Source organism: Gossypium hirsutum, chromosome A06, assembly GCF_007990345.1.
Source record: "Gossypium hirsutum isolate 1008001.06 chromosome A06, Gossypium_hirsutum_v2.1, whole genome shotgun sequence".
Classification (NCBI taxonomy): domain Eukaryota; kingdom Viridiplantae; phylum Streptophyta; class Magnoliopsida; order Malvales; family Malvaceae; genus Gossypium; species Gossypium hirsutum.
The window spans coordinates 23,518,576-23,535,906 of record NC_053429.1 but is presented as its reverse complement, the minus strand read 5'-3'; positions in this window follow the sequence as shown (position 1 = coordinate 23,535,906).

Sequence of the window (17,331 nt, the reverse complement as noted above, 5' to 3'; positions counted from 1 at the left end):
CACACTCGGCAGATGTGAGCTTGAGGATAGCAGAGAAGACTACTTAGTCGAAGCGCTCATCCTAGACGAATTGAAAAGGTACAGTTTTGATCAAGTGTTTATTACTTTAGATATCATAACAAATATCTTGTTTTGGAAAAAAAATTTAAAACTCTAGTTGTTCCCTAAATTTATTTTCCGTTGTGTTTTCCGAATCCGTTTTTTCCAACATTTCTCACAGCGGAGAACTATTATCAAGTTTTGTTTCCAATCTCGAAAGTTATCCCCATTTAATTTATTCTTAGTAAGAATGCTAATAAGAGGAGTAGGAGAGATATTTGAATTGAAAAAAAATAAAGATTCACTAATTACTATATTTGTATTAAGCAAATATTTTTCAGTTCAGCAACATATCAATAATGCAATATGATGCATGCGTCTTGTATTAAAGCCTTGAAAAAAATATTTTTTTTGTTGCTGCAAACATTCTCACACCCATAAACCATGTTACCTTAGGGTCCCATGATTAACTAGCAACAACATGGATTGTATCCAATCTATTTGTGAATCTTAATTCTCAAGACTCTGCACGAACTAATGATTGTTTAACATTTGACCATCATCTCTAGCTTAAATATCGTTTATTGGGAAACTATTTAATAAGAGATGATCTTAAGTGTGTAGCCATTGACTCAACACCCATCATGAACATGCTCTCATTTGTGAGTCATCTTGGGAATCTTGGGACAATCTCTCCGGAAATCATGCATGACTAGTTGTCTTTAAAAGCAAATCGCATTTAGTGAACCCATATGATAGAGTTTACCTCAAGGTGCGGCCAAGGTAGGAACCGACTTGAAACTTTTTCATGTTATCACTTAGGGACCATCAATAGAGGCTATAGGTCTTTTTAAGAACCTTCTCTCACTCAATTTTTTAAAAACATACAATGTTTTTTATCCAAAATTTCAAGAATGATCATACAATAGTCCTAGTGGCATTCTTACCTAACCTAAATGACATGCTTCCAATATATGCATGGCATGCTATAACAATTTTATAATATTCACATTCACTCACAAGAATCAATTAATAATAAAAAACAAACAATTTTGATTCTACATAGTTTTTCTTTTAAAAGAAAACCCAAAGAAGTAAATGTGAACTATGCACCATGTAGGGTCCCAAAAAAGAGAGGTGAGTCAAATTTTACCGCTTAAAAACCACGACTTTTCTAGTTAGAACCAATCCTAGACATGCGCCTTATAATTTCCAAACTTCTTACAGTTATCGAACAACCTAAAGAAATGAATAGAGTAAAATAACACATGTATTTTCTCATTACCACACTTCTTATTTTTTTTAAGCGATCAATTGTGGATCATCCCATATATATCACAATTATAACATTACATAATATAAATATTATAAACAATCACAAAATAGATATATAAAGAGATATGTAATTAAAATAAAATTTCCAGCCAAGGTTTCCATAGTTCTATTTCTAGAAAATAAAATTTCATAAATTTTTTCTATAAGGCATTCCTTGGGTTTTCAACCGCCATCACATCTTTTCCTCGTCATGGACTCCTTTTGAAAAATTTACATTTAAGTCCTATGTCCATTTCCGACTCAGAAGAATTCCATGAATTTTAAAAAATAACCCTACTTGGAGATGATAGTCCATAGTTTATTTCCTAAGAACCATAACCTTGGCAATAAAAAAATTATATAAAAAATATATAATATTGCATCAATTCCCATAAATAACTTAAAATCTGCATAAGATCTAAAGAATTTCACTTTCTATGTAATCAAATCATTCAAGAAGAAGAGAAATTTATTTTGATTATCTGTTTATACTTATAGAAAGAACACAACTTGGCTCTGATACTAAATGTTAAAAAAAAGGGTTTAGAAAATGCAGCGGAAAGTAAATTTAGGGAAAAAATTTAACTTTTTTTTTAAAACAAGATCTTGGTTGTGATATTTAAAATAATAAACATTTAATCAAAATTGTACCTTTTCGATTCGTCTAGGATGAACATTTTGACCGAGTAGTCTTCTCCACTATCCTTAAGCTCACGTCTACTGAGAATGGGCTTGCTTTGAATCAAGATAAATATTAGATTAAATTTAATATTAAATCTTATTAAAATAATAGAATATTTATTTACAAGATAAACATTAAATTTAATTTAATATTAAGATAATCACTTTAATATTAAATTAATAAAATACTATAAGATAAGCATTTAATTTAATTTAATATTAAACTATTAAAAAAATTATTTTTGGAATAGTTACTCTAAAATCAAATTTGCTAGTAAAGTCGTAGTAGGAATGTAACTTTTCCACTTCTCAACCACCAAAGACCAACCACCACCGGCTATCAGACACCACAATGTCAAAGTCCCCAGCACCACCGTGTTCGATGATGCAGGTACGACACCCTTACGGCACCCCAAGCTTGTTTGGTCTAGGTCAATGATAACCCGATTGGTCCAGTCTAGCCATCAGTTGGACCGTCGACCTGGTTGGACAAGTTTTTGGTTATTGGTCTCGGTTTTGGGCTCTCGTGCCCAATTTACTATCTCAGGTCCAATTTTCAAGTTCAATTACCCATTAGGCCAACTGTCTGACTTGAAAATTAACTTCCAAAAATATCATATTAATTTTATTTAATTTGATTAATTTAATTTTACTTGATCAAATTAATTTTCTAAAAATTCACTTAGATTTTCCAAATAAAATTTTCAAGAAAATTCTTTAATCAAATTCTCTAGTTGAACAGTTCTTACAACTACCTAATTTAATTCCACATTGAATAAATCGACGTAATTAAATTATTTCCAAAGTCGTAGAATTTTCTTTTGATTCAAATGTAGTCGGTCGAGCTTTTGTTGAGCTAACAGTTGGATCAATCGCACATATACATTTAGGCTCTAGTAAATGCAATTATGTCCAGAAGCATCGTTCCGATAATTAACAATTACTTAATCATGGAGTCAGTTCATAAGAAGTACCATGATTGAAAACTCTTTATTTTATACTCTTTACAAAAACAATTCGTCCAACTGTTTTGTCCAATAACCTCGTCATGTGTATGTTACCCACATATGATATCTTTGATTCCTTTGAGTTAAATTCGTTCACTTAATACAATCATATATTATCTCATTGTCACCATTGTGTCTTCTTAATGATTAATATTATCACTGTCAACAAAATGACTGTGATCAATTGATCATTTGAGAATAAGCAACCCGTGACCATGTTCTATATTTATCAATCCACACAATGCCAATGAGAGAATATCATTAACTCTTTAATTGAGTTATGAATTCCACTATTGCTAGTAAAGCCATGCCATACACAAGTTATATACCCAACATACCGACTATGGGCTCGATCATATTTAGAGAATAAGTCTCCTATTATATCAAAGCACATGAGTTGTATACACATGGTTAGTGACTAACTCGGGATTTAGGTAAATCACACAATGAACGTCATAAGTGAATTAATTCACAAACGAATTTAGAATTAATTCATCTTGGGTCCAGTCCAATGTATCATTCTACCAATGAATACATCTATGTCTCTACCCATGGAGTCAACTGCTCCAATATCCAAGACTAGCCATCTCTCTAATTGAGATTGTAGACGACATAATAATCCTTCTCAGTATTTGAACCTTCTCAGTATTTGAATCAAATGCTCACTTCGATTCTTTTACGGGATTATGGACTTATTTAGATTATCTACTTAAGTAAGTTGTTTTTCTCACAATGTAAACGTTCTTATAATGCCACTTATCTTCAGTTTGAACTTAGACAATCAATAACCTAGGCCCATTGATGCAAAACGATGATTATTCAGAGTGTTGGGGAGAAGTGACGCTAACAATGGCATTGCTGGGTACGACGACTGTGTCGACGATGATCCGAATGTCGACAAATGGTCGGCAACAGTGATTCTTCAACAGTAGAGCAGTGGAAAAATTAGATTCATAGTGGGACTTTATCGGGTAACTCAATTTCAAATTAAATTTTCCAAAGATATTATTCAAATAAATTTAATATTAAATTAAATTTAATATTTATCTAGAGAGTATTTTATTAATTTAATATTAATATGATATATTAAATTAAATATTTATCTTGATAATATTTTATTAATTTAATATTGATGTGATTAATTCCAAAACTTTTTCTACCTCTACTTCTACACCTATGTCAATAGAGTCGGAGATTTCATCGATAATGCCCAACATTTCACTCAATTCTCCAATCTCTATCTCTTATTGACAATTAACCTTTAAGTCTTAATGTTCAACGATGGTATAAGGGACCTTTTCCTCAACTTCAACATCATCCTACTCTACACACTTATCCACCAGAACTTTCTCCCTAGCTTGATGTCAGACAGTTTCTAACACTAAGTCCAACTAATTCTATATGGTTTTTATGGTGTCGTGGCACTCAACATCCCATCATCAAGTATATCAACCCAAATGGTTAGGTAGTGATCTTAATTAGGCTCTTCACCATACATACCCCAATTTTGATACGAACACGAGGAATACAGATCATATGTTGAGTGACTACCTACCCATACTTGATTTAATAATCCCTTCCATACGCATAACCATGAGAATCATAAGAAGACTCATATCCTTGCCACCCATAGTAACCGCCATACGCCAAGCTAGACGTTGAAGCATCATCCGCATTAGACATGAATAAGCCTTTCGGCCACCTATAGTCATTATTAAACATGACTATCAATCAATTATAACAAAACAAAATTAAGAAAACCATTAAAATAAAAACAAAGTGTCATATTTATAAACTTAATTTTCTCTAATTATCTCCTTAACAAGCATGCAACAATCACATAAAAATCACTAAATCTTACACTAATTTCCCGACAACGACGCTAATAGCTTGACAACCTATCAGCAACTGGTGCATGAATACCATAGCTGAGAGAATCAACACTATAACACAATCAAATAATAAAGCAATACCTGCAAGTGTGACAAGTCAGTTGTAATATTTCTAATACTCAATGGAATACTATAGTATTCCAAGAATCCAACCCAAGGGAGTTAATTATTTAATGATTTCTACTCGACATGCATGCAAGGAAGGAGTCTAGCTAACTACTCACTAATTTCTATATTACAACAATGCATAATTTGAGGTTAATTAAGTTAATTAATTACCTAACACTAAAAAGGACTAAATTGCAAAACAAATGAAATTAAACCAACAACAATTAAATAAAAAACATCAATCAGTTGCCTTCCATGTTGCTAAATAATCTTTGGATTAGGGATCTAAATCATTTAAACTCCTAAATTGGTTCCATTTTACCTCTAGGCCTCAACTTTACCAACTTAGACAAATTAGTTTAGTTTATTTCTCAACCTCACCAACTAATCCGAGACTAACGAATTAGTGCTCAATAAGATGTCCTCTCAGTCTCACTTACCTAAATTTTCCTTTAGGGATGTCAATCCTAAGTTTTAAAGTCTATTCAATTTAGTCCAATTTTTACAATTGAGCCCCTATACCAAAAATTAACTAGCTAACATTTTCACCAACCAACCACCTCAGATTTAGCTACCCCTAATCACATTTAAGTAAACAAAAACCCAATAAGCAAGCAAAATGAACATCAATGGCAAGCACAATAAAAATGAAAAACCTTACGCTTTTCTTGGAAGAGCTTAAGCTAATGAAAATGACAGAAAAAAATATAAAAAGAACAGTTAAAAATCAGATTTTTATCAATGAACTAAAATAAAACTAAGTTATATTAAAACTAAGGATTAAACTAAAAATACAAGGAGTATAAGGTACTAAACAAGCAAATAAACCTTAGCTATAGTGATAACTAAATTAACTAACTACCATTAACACTAAGAAAAACTAGAAAAAGCTTTAACTAAAACTTTAAAACTACATAGAAGAAAACTACAACTAAACTTAAGTTAAAAAAAATGAAAGAAAACCATAAAGTAAAGCTCTCCCCTTTTAGCTCTCAGCCAAAAGTGGCTTTTAATCTGATTACAACCCAAAAATAATGCCCCAAATACCCTACAATGTCTATTTTTTATTGGTGTTGGAGTTGGACAAGGGTTACCCCTACAGTCATTTTTTGTCTCCTCACGATAGTGGTATCGCTATACCCATGGTCTGTGTGACAACCCTGAAGTGACCCTAGTCAGAAAGCGGTTTCGGGACCGCTAAACCGAGTCACCAAATTATTTGAATATGATATTTATTGTCTAAAATATGTGAATATGAATGTGTGAAAGTTTTAAGCTTCGATTTAGTCGATTGCATGTGAATTTAGTAATAGGACTTATGTGCGATACTTTTGAAATGTGATAGGGTAATCTATAAGGATCTATTAGTGCATGTAATCAAAAGGGGGGACTTGCATGTCAAATTTCCCCCCCTAATTAGTAGTGGCCGGCCATGAGCATGAGGATGGACAAAATGTTATGGGTAAAACATGCCATAAACATGTTGTGTTAATGCCTTATGTTAGGAATAATAAAATAAAGAACATGGGCAATAAAATATTAGTGTTAGTAGGAGAAGAAACAAAAAAAAAATGTGTGTGGTTGCTCCTCCATTGTGTCGTACCTAGAAGAAAAAAAAAGAAAAAAAAAGGCTTCATGCTCTTTGTTCTTCTTGACCGAAAAATCAAAGGAAAAAGAAAGGAGTTTTCTTGCTTCATGTTCGGTTGGTTGGTGTTTAGGAGGAGGTATGTTTGATGTTGTTCCATGAGATTCATGCATGTTTTTAGTTGTTAGCTTGAGTTCTACCTAGCCCATGGTTTAAATCTTTGCTATGTGATGAAGATGAGCTAAGTTTCGGCTAAGGTGGATTTGTGTTGATGTCATTTGCATGATAGATGTGTTTTGGTTTTGGTTTGATAACGATGTTAATGATGGTGATTTTCGGTCATGTATTAACTTAAATTGTAAGTATGATTTATGGTATAATTTGCGTGATGGAATGGTCTTGAGATTTGGCTTGATTAAATGGGTAAAATGCTAAGTGTATTAAAGATGATGTAATGGATATTTCGGTTTATGTGAAGTAAATATAGATGATGATTATAAGCTGTTTTATGATTTGATAATGGTGATTAAATCTTGTAGTTAAGTGTTTAGATATATATATATTAATAATGAATTTAGTTGTACTTGCTATGTGAGAAATATGCAATGCTATAGGTATTTGATTATTAGATATGGTTATTTTAGGTTGATTTGTAATGGTATGATTGCATTGATGAATTGGTTTGAAAATGGTGGATAATATGTACATGAGTATTAGGATGGGGCTTTAAGTTCATATTGATAAGTATGCAAAATAGGTATTTGGTATGTACATATATTGTTGATGTCGTATGCGTTGGTCATTTTTTTTTATGATTTATAATGGCAAGTAATGTTGAATAAGTAATGAAACAAATTCATTTGTTTTAATTAAGCTTAAGAGCAAAGAGGATCAAAGTCGGATAGGGGAAAAGAGAAAGTAAACGAATAGCCGTGGATATCTAGTCGTCGGCCACTTCCGAGGTAAGTTTTAAGTGATTAAACGTTGAGTAAATTCAATCATAATAGGACATAATGGGTTGATTTAATAAGATATGGTGTGGCCATGATATGGTTTAAACTCAAATGGTAAGTTCATAAGTGTTTGGACTTGGAAATTTAAGAGCAAATTGTAATAATTTGCTTAGGACAGCAGCAGTAACGTGATTTTAGAAAATCACCATAAATTATTGGCGTGGAATTATAGGCTGAATAAAATATGTAATCAAAGATTAATTGGTCTAGTTTCTTATAAAAGAGGCCGTGTGAGCAAAGAAATTTCCTATAAAGAGATATTTAAAGTTGTGTGAGACGGTGTCAGAATGACTCCGAAATCCCCTGTTCTGTTTTTAGAAAATCATTATAATTTGTATAAAAACGTTTATAAGATAAAATTTATATGCTTAGACTCCTTAATGAGTCTAGTTTCAAATGAAATAAAATAGAACACATTTTGAATTTTTTACAATGAGAAATTTGATTCGTAGTGAAGAGTGGTCAGATTAGTCAAACAGTGAAACAAGGGAAACTTTAAGAAAAATCTGGTGTTGATTGGCCAAACCTAAAATTCTGAAAATTTTAGGTATGGAAGATATATGAGTCTATATTCAGGGAAAATTAACGGCAATTGATTTGGAGTTTTGTAGCTCTAGTTATAAATAATTTAGTGACTATTGCTCAGGAAAAACAGATTGTAGTGAATATGTGATTTTGTTGTAAACATTAATGAAACTGTTTGAGTTGCTTATAAGCCATTGTTGAAATTGATGTACAAGGTAAATATATATATGTGTGGTAAAGCCGAATGGCTAATATGAGACATGTATGAGATATGTATATGTGGTAAAGCCAAATGGCTAATATGAAATATGTATGAGAGATGTATATTTGGTAAAGCCGAATGGCTAATGTGCAATACGTAGGAGATGTGTATATTGTGGCCGAATGATCAAATGTGAAAGGTGTGTATTATTAGATAATTGATGAGGCAAATGAATTACAAATATGACAGTCGATGTGAATGTTGTAACATGTGATTAAATGTACATGAAACTTGGAAATATATTCCGGGTAAGACCCGATGACTACGTGTGGAGATTCTGTCCGGGTAAGACCCGATGACCACGTGTGGAGATTTTATCCGGGTTGAAACCCCGCAGGCTTTATGCGAGAATATTATCCTGATTAATGTTCGTAGGCTTCGTGCTCGTACTATATCCGAGCTTTAAAGACCCGACGGCTAAATGCTAGGATTCAAGTAAGACTTTGATATTGAGTATCTGCAATAAGTTACCATCAAATAAGTATTATGTATTTAAGATGTTCAGGTACGTATTACTTACTCATCGGCGGAATGATTTCGAGGTGAATTATCAATATCAAAGAGGTAGGTAACTGTGATTAATATTATAACTCCAAATATGAGAATGACCTAATTGGTAATGGTATGCTTGTATAATGAAGTATGTGATGAAATATTCTTATGTATTAATGCATATTCTGCCCAAAAGCCTTATGATTTGAGTATGGGTTGGGTTTAGCTAGATGTGCCAGTACAAGGTAAGGATTATGTCTTGTAAGTTTACGTATATGTGATAAGGAATATGTCTGGTTCTTTATGTACCTACGGTAATTTAGTACTTGTCATGTTGAAATACTTAAAATATGGATGTGATTATGAACAAGTGGAAAGGATTATTGAAAGTTGAAAATTGATGAAGAATGTGCTTTTGAAATATTTGACCATCTAGGTCATTATTATTCGAAAGTATATATGAGACAACCAAGTGATGCGTTTATTGATATTATAGTTCGAGATGAAGCTCTAGGTTAACCTCATCGAATAGTTGAGATGAATGACCAATGACAGTGAATGAGAACACTTTGTTTTGCTCAAAACTTACTAAGAATTAAATGCTTACTCCGTTTCTTTAATTCTCTGTCTTATAGATTTTGGCTCGTCAGCTACGGGACTCGGGATTGTCAAAGTCGAAATCGCCCCCACTATCAAAGCCCTTTTGGTACACTTTTGGTTGAACTCTGAAAATGGCATGTATAGGACTACCCTTTTTGTTATTAGTCAAGTACTTTGGTGTTGTATATATTTGGATAGCCATGCGAAAATGGCTTATGTATTTTGAGCATAGTGGTATAATCATTTTGTATGTATACGGTTATTGAGAGGTGTGGATATACTTGGTAATGATGGGCCATGGGAATGGTTAATCATGATCATATTTTGTGCTATATATGCTAAAGGGCTAGTTGAATCATGGAAACTATGAAATAGGTAAAGTCTACCTTAAAGGCAGAAGCTGACAGCAGCAGTGTTGTAAATTAGAAAAATCACTAAAAATAGTAGGAATGGATTTAAATAGTGAATAAATTATGTAATCTAACCTTGATGAATATACTTTCATATGGAAGTAACGAAACGATCATATGAATAGTATAGTATGAGATGTTAAAGTTTTTGTGGATCAGGGCCAGAACGATTTTTGGATCCCCTGATCTGACTTTGGAAATTACTTATAAATTAACCAGAGATAATTAGAAGTCATGACATATATTTAAAGATTACTTTTTGAGTCTAGTTTCATTAGAAATAAACGGCATAAGTATTGAAGCCCTGTACAGGGAGATATATAAGTCGTAATGCATGAAGGTCAGAGCAGTCGAACCCTGAAACAGGAGAGACTTTAACTAATAAACTGTACTAATTGGCTTGACCAAAAATTCTAGAAAAAAATCTGTAGATGTATATATGAGTCTAGTTTCAGGAAAAATTTACGAAACTGGTTTTCGAGTTTTGGAACTCAAGATATGATTTTTAAGGCGACAGTGATGCAGTTAGCCAGCTTGTCTGGAAATTTTTAAATGGACTGTGAAAGTAAATGACTTAAGTCTGTTAGCACCTCGTGTTCGACTCCGGCAACGGTCTCGGGTACGGGGTGTTACAGTCTGGTTTCGTGATACCTACGTCAGTCTTGAAATAAAGGAGCCCTTGGTGCTTGGGTACCGCGATACCACTGTAGGTGGCCTTAATCCTCTTCATTTCAATACTGTTAGGGGTATTATGACTTCCATGCTTCGATATCACGATACTCCCATTCTAAGTGATATTTTCGCTTACATTCAAGCCACCATTGATTCCTTATAAAACTCAATAAACCGTTAGGTTCCTTATGGCCCATTTAGCCAATTTGGGTATCAAAAAAAGCATAGAACACACTAATTCACTTATTAAAGCAAAAAGCAAAAACTAACTAAAAACACGAAAAAAAACATTCAAATTGCTTGAGAATAAGCTCATCAAGTGTTTTGACATTTCAAATTACAATAGATCAACATCATTATCAACATCGTTTCAGGATTTAACAAACACCTTTAGTTATAAAACAAAGAAATTTTATAATTAGCTTCCAAATCCCGACTCAAACTTGACTCGACTTTGGCATGTACCTTTAGAATCAATTTCTGAACTCCATTTAGTTTGATAATTGACTAAACCTATAGTACCATTAAATGTAATACCTTACCCCATCCAATCGTCAGGTCTGAGTTATAAGGTGTCACATTTGTTGTCGAAGTAACAATGATCAAATCACAAACAATTTATACAACTTAATGGTTAAAATCCAACAAAACATGCAGTCAATATCATATAAATCATTCCTGACTTTTACATGAGCTTACGAAAGCTCTAAAGCTAACCGAGGTCAAATTAAGACTGAATTGAAAAGAATTCAAAACACAGATTTGATGTCGTGAGATGAGGGAGTTCCTCATCATGGCGTGACATACTGATTTGGCCTCGTCATAGAGACGGGGTTCCTTGTTGTGCTGTGACTTAGAGCCTAAATCTTGTCGCGGTGACATATGTATGACATCATGATGTCACATACTGTTTCTGCAAATTTTAGTTTCCAAAACCTACAATTTTAAACACACTAATGTGCAATCAATTTCTACCTTATGTTTTTAACCAATTGTACAGTACCTATGAGTTCCATATTAAATAATAACATTTTTAGTCACATGATACCAAGATCTAATCACTAATATTTCCAATCATTCGAACACTCTCACCAACTTATTTAGTATTCATGTCATATTAGATGCAAACCCATACACATTCATCCATTACCATTTAATCATATTGCCATTTCATATAACATGCTTGATCAAACTATAGCATATTTAGAAGATACATATATAAACATATTAAGCATATAACATCATCACCAATACTAACCATTAGTACAATTCATTTAGAACTTTCCTATTCGAACCTATTTTCACCAAAACTTAAACATTTAGCCATTCATATCATATGAAACATATATGCAAAGGATTTGGAGACATAGTATAAACATATGCATAACAATAACTTATTAATGTTTAAGTTACAAACTCCAGCTAACTCAACCTATTAGGTACATAAAAACTAACAACAAAACTAAAATGCACAAACTTTGTTGAGTCCAGGATCGTTGATTAGATGCTGAAGCCGATGCTCAAAATCTTGCTTTATACTTAACCTACTCATGGAAAACAAAATCGTATGCTGGGCGATAAAGTTCAATGGTATTTCTATAAATCAAATAACAAAATGTATATAAGCCTATTATAAACATTCAATACAAGTTCCAAACAACATATTATAATATACCATTATATCATATGAAACATTACATTCATGTTCAACTAATTAGATTATGAGTATAACACACTATCATTACATATCCCAAATCAAAAAGGTCGATTTGCCTCAATTTCATATCAATCTTTCGAATTTATAGATCTAATGTAAAAAATATTTCAAATAGCAATTCATTTCATATACAATTATCAATTTGACTCAGACTCGAACGAATACACGGATCTAACCAACATACCAATTTGGCACCCAATGCCTCATCAGACAATTTCGAAGTAAATAATTTACACCCAGCACTCATTGGAATAACCAAAGTAAAAGTTTTGCCCAATACTCATTGACACATAGTTGAATTAACTCATACTTTATCTATCCTATGGCATGCCAACTATATCCGACTCTACCCAAACAGTTAATATGATAACAATTATTCAATTTTGAATTTAACTTAATTTCACAATTCCTCATTTTCATTCACCAAATCATCAATTCATATGTACCATAGCATGAATCAACCTAATTCAAAATCAATTCCATGTTTTCATCAAGATTTAATATTTTAATTCTATTCAATTTAGTCCTCTATCACAATAATCAATCAAATTCATATAAATTTAATTTGATTAATCGTTTTCAACTCACCTCATAATCATACCAAGAAAAATAGAATACATATGCAACAACTGAAGTGGCTCGAATTATAGAAATACAAACCAAAAACCTTGAGCTATTCCTCAACAACTTTAGCTTTTCTTTTCCCTTTCGAGGAATTCAGGTTGATGGTAGCTACGAATTAATATAAACATACAACTGCATCAATATTCAACCAAATTTACAATCAATTTTCATTTTTGTAAAAATTTTGCAATATATTCAATTTAGTCCTTAAAATTGAGACTATCATAACTTTCAATTTAAAACTCTAAAATGAATTTCGATTTAACTATTGTCCATTAGGAACCTCCTTTTCTTATTTATACAATAAATTTTACAATTTATGTAGTTTAGTCCTTAACGTACGAAACTATCAATTCAACTTTACAATTTAGTCACTTTTCACATCTAAGCTTAAAATCTATCAATTTAATACCTAAAACTTCAAGAAATGAATAATGGTAACTTTCTAAAAACTTTAAAAAATTTTACAAATTGATACACGAGCTAGCTAAATCAAGATCATATAACCTCAAAAATGTACAAATTACAAGCAAATGATTAGATTGCACATGCCAAATTAAGGTCGAAATCTTCAAAAGTTTCTTAGGTTTTTCTTTCTTTGGTTTTGGGTGGAAGACAAGGAAAATGATGAATAGTTTATTATTCATCCACTATCTCTAATATATCTGTATAATTAGTTAAGTTAACTAGGTAATTAACCTTAAATTAACATATAATGCTTAGTTTAATTAGCTTAATGAATACATGCTTATGTTGTTAAGTTTATAATGTTTAAACATGGTATATTTTTTATTTTGAACCTTGGGTTATTTGTAATTTAAGTCTTTAATCCTTTTACTAATTAAAAATTTATAGCGATTGGATTTTATGATTTAGTCCCTAAACCTTAATTAAGTCTTAATTTGGCTAAATTACCTATCCAAAATTCAATCTACCTATATAATATAACTTTGTTAATATTTATATTAAATATTAAGGGCTCGGCTTACGAAAATAAGGTCTTAAAACCGTATTTTTTGGCACCACTAACATTCGAGTCATTACAATTTAAATGCATTTAATGTTCATAATCAATTGATTGTTTATGTCATGCATGCTTTATTTTTAGATTCAGTTTGACATTTTAAGTGTTGTTTAGGTTGATTTGGTAACAACGTATCATCTTTTATCTGGATTCGCCATTCGAGTCGGGTGTAGGATGCTACAGTTTATTTTATTTTTTAAGTTGCATTACATTAATTGATACAATATGTTGTTACACCAATTAAAGCATGCATAAAAAAGAATGCTTATAATAAAAATGTTTACTCTAACTTTTCACCTACCCTAACTCTATCATTTCTCAGAGTGTTGTCAATTAATATTCACTGTATAGAGAAAAAAATAATCAAGCATCTCATTCATCAAATATTCATTTGAAACCAAGTTTAGACCTTTCTTTAATGCATGTGCTACAATATTGTGGCCCCTATATATATGGTTGACGATACAATAGTGAAAATCCTACCTCAACTATTTCCTGTCCTTCAAAAAAGGCTTGATCTTTGGTCTATCAAAAGCCAAACAGTTTATACGCCATATAACTCTTAGTGAATCTTGTCAACAATAACATGGTGAAATCCCATATCAATTCAAAATTGTAAAGCAACTATTGCTTACATCATAAATGGATCAATAACAATTGGAGTTTTCAACAAGTAACCAAAAACATCACCTTAATGATCCTTATAATACTTACACTGACCGCCCCATCGATCACTTGAAATTTATTATCAAATTTAATATTGAAAAAAAGCCACTACGATGGTAGACCCCAAAACTTTTATATACTCAATTGACTTGACAGTTGTTGTTTTTATGACTCCAACCAATAAGAAGAACTGAACCAATACAACTCTTGTACTAAAGTTTTCGCATCATCATGTACTTTTTTTGTTTTCATTTTCCTATATAACCCAAATTGTTATTGCCACTACATAACATTTCATTTCATCAAAAGAAAAAAAAATAAAACCAATCTATATTATTATTGTATGAGATGGAATCGGTTCAATCACTCCCAAATTAATGAACCAACACTGCAATCCTTGTAAACATGTGAAATATCTTTTAATAGTTAACGACATCGATTCAAGGGCATCTATCATCTTCAAAAAAATGCTTGTTATGTAAATTTTTCATAGCAGGCACAAAATTATTGTACATCCTCAATAATGTAATTCTAATTTTCAGAGGCAAATCTAGGCTCCAAAGGTTTTTTTTTAATTTTTTTGTAAAATTGATTGTCTTAGTTGTAAAGTGATAACAACCGAACTTGTTTAGTCAAATGTGTAAAGTTTTGTACTTGAACTGATTCTATGTACCAATTTGAACATTGAAATAAAATTTAGGTGTCAAAAGGTATAATTACCTTAAAAAATAAAAGTTATTTTTTGGAGTTTACAAGTATTTTTAGGAGTTTACAAGTAAAATTATAAATATAATAATAAATACAAGAAAAGTACAAACCACAAATAATAAACATTCGATTAACTAGAACTAGAATCCACTTAATTTAAAGCACAATTGACTAAAATTAGAATATATCCGAACTTAAAAGAAGAATAAATCTAGATATGCCCACATATGGTAGGACTTAACCTAGAATAATATGATGGTTAAAATATATTCCAAGTCTCTGTACTCTTTGTATGTTTGAAAGTTAGTCTATCTATTTTTATTTTCATGAATTTAGTTTCATTTTAGAAATTTAGTCCATCAATTTCTTAAATTTCAAAATTCAGGTCCAATTGTTAACATCATTAAAATTCTTTTGTTAAATTTACCGGTGTAACATTTTGAAATAGAAAAAAAAATACTTACTTAGTAGCTACGTAACGAAAATGAATGATGTTGAATTGAGTATGAATTTAATAGAATAATTTTAACAATATTAATAATAAAGCTTACAATTAAAAATCTGAAAAGTGAAGGGGTTAAATTCAAAATGTATGAAGAGTACTTGAAGCATATTTTAATATATTATGAAGGAAAACTCATAATTGGCATTAGCACATAGTGTGACCCAAACATGAGCACACAAGGTCACATGGTCTTAGCCTTTGCCAATACTACTAAATCCTCATTGGCATAAAATAACTTTTATTTGTTTCTTTTAAGGTTTTTTTACCGAAATAATATAAAATAATTAAATAAATATTGAAATGGGTTACAGGCAGTAATATTTACGAATCTAGGCAGAAACTACCATAAAAAACTTGTGTCGCTTGACCAATTGACTGCACCTCTCTCCCCAGCCACCGGTCACATCAGGTTTTAAAAAAATATAATTTTTTATGGGTGCCACTTGGTCAATTGGCGGCACTGAACTAAAATATGATGACCTAAAATATTTAGGGACCTAATATGTAAATTTACCATTTTGATTGAAAAGCTTTAAGGATGTCACCTGACAGGTTGGCGGCACCAAACTTCAAAAGGGTAAATTGCTTAATAACCTCTTCTTATTTATTTTCTTTTACTTTCCTTCAACACCAAAAACAGATAGGCTTATTACCAATTAGTCCAAAAAGTTTTTTCTATTAAAAAGTTTTTTTTTGTAAAAAAGCCGATTTCAATTGGAAATAAATTTCATTTATTTTTCGAAAAGTATTTTTTTTAAATTATTTTATTCTAGTTCGAATAATTTTTCGAAAAATAATTTTACAAAAAAATTATTTGAACAAAAAAATTATGTTTTAAAAAATAAATAAAATATATTTCTAGTTGGAATCAACTTTTTACAAAAATACTTTTTAGTAAAAAAATATTTTGGACTAACCGATAAGAGGCTTTTCTATTTTTTGTGTTGAAGGAAAATAAAAAGAAATAATAAGCAAGAAGGGTTTATGATGAAATTTATCCTATTTGAAGTTTGGTGTTAGTGGCACCTTTAAAGATTTTCAATCAAAATGAAAAATTTACATATCAGGCCCCTAAATATTTTAGGTCATTGCATTTCAGTTCGGTGCCTTTGATTGACCAGCACCCATAAAAAATATTAATTTTTTAAAAATTTGATGTGACCGGTGACTGGAGAGAGGGCTGCCGCTGATAGGTCAGACTGCACTGATTTTTAACTGTAGCTCATACCTAGATTAATAAATATTACTGCCTTTATCCCATTTCAATATTTATTTAATTATTTTATATTACTTAAGTAAAAAAAAACCCTTACTTTTAAAGAGTTTACAAATATAATACAAATATAAATCACAAGTAATATATGTTGGATGAATTAGAACTAAAACAAAATCAAAACAAAGCAGAGACAAGCTAAAAATTAAAATATATTGATACCTAAATTACAATAAAATTGTAGAAACGTATACATAATAAAATTTAAACCCAA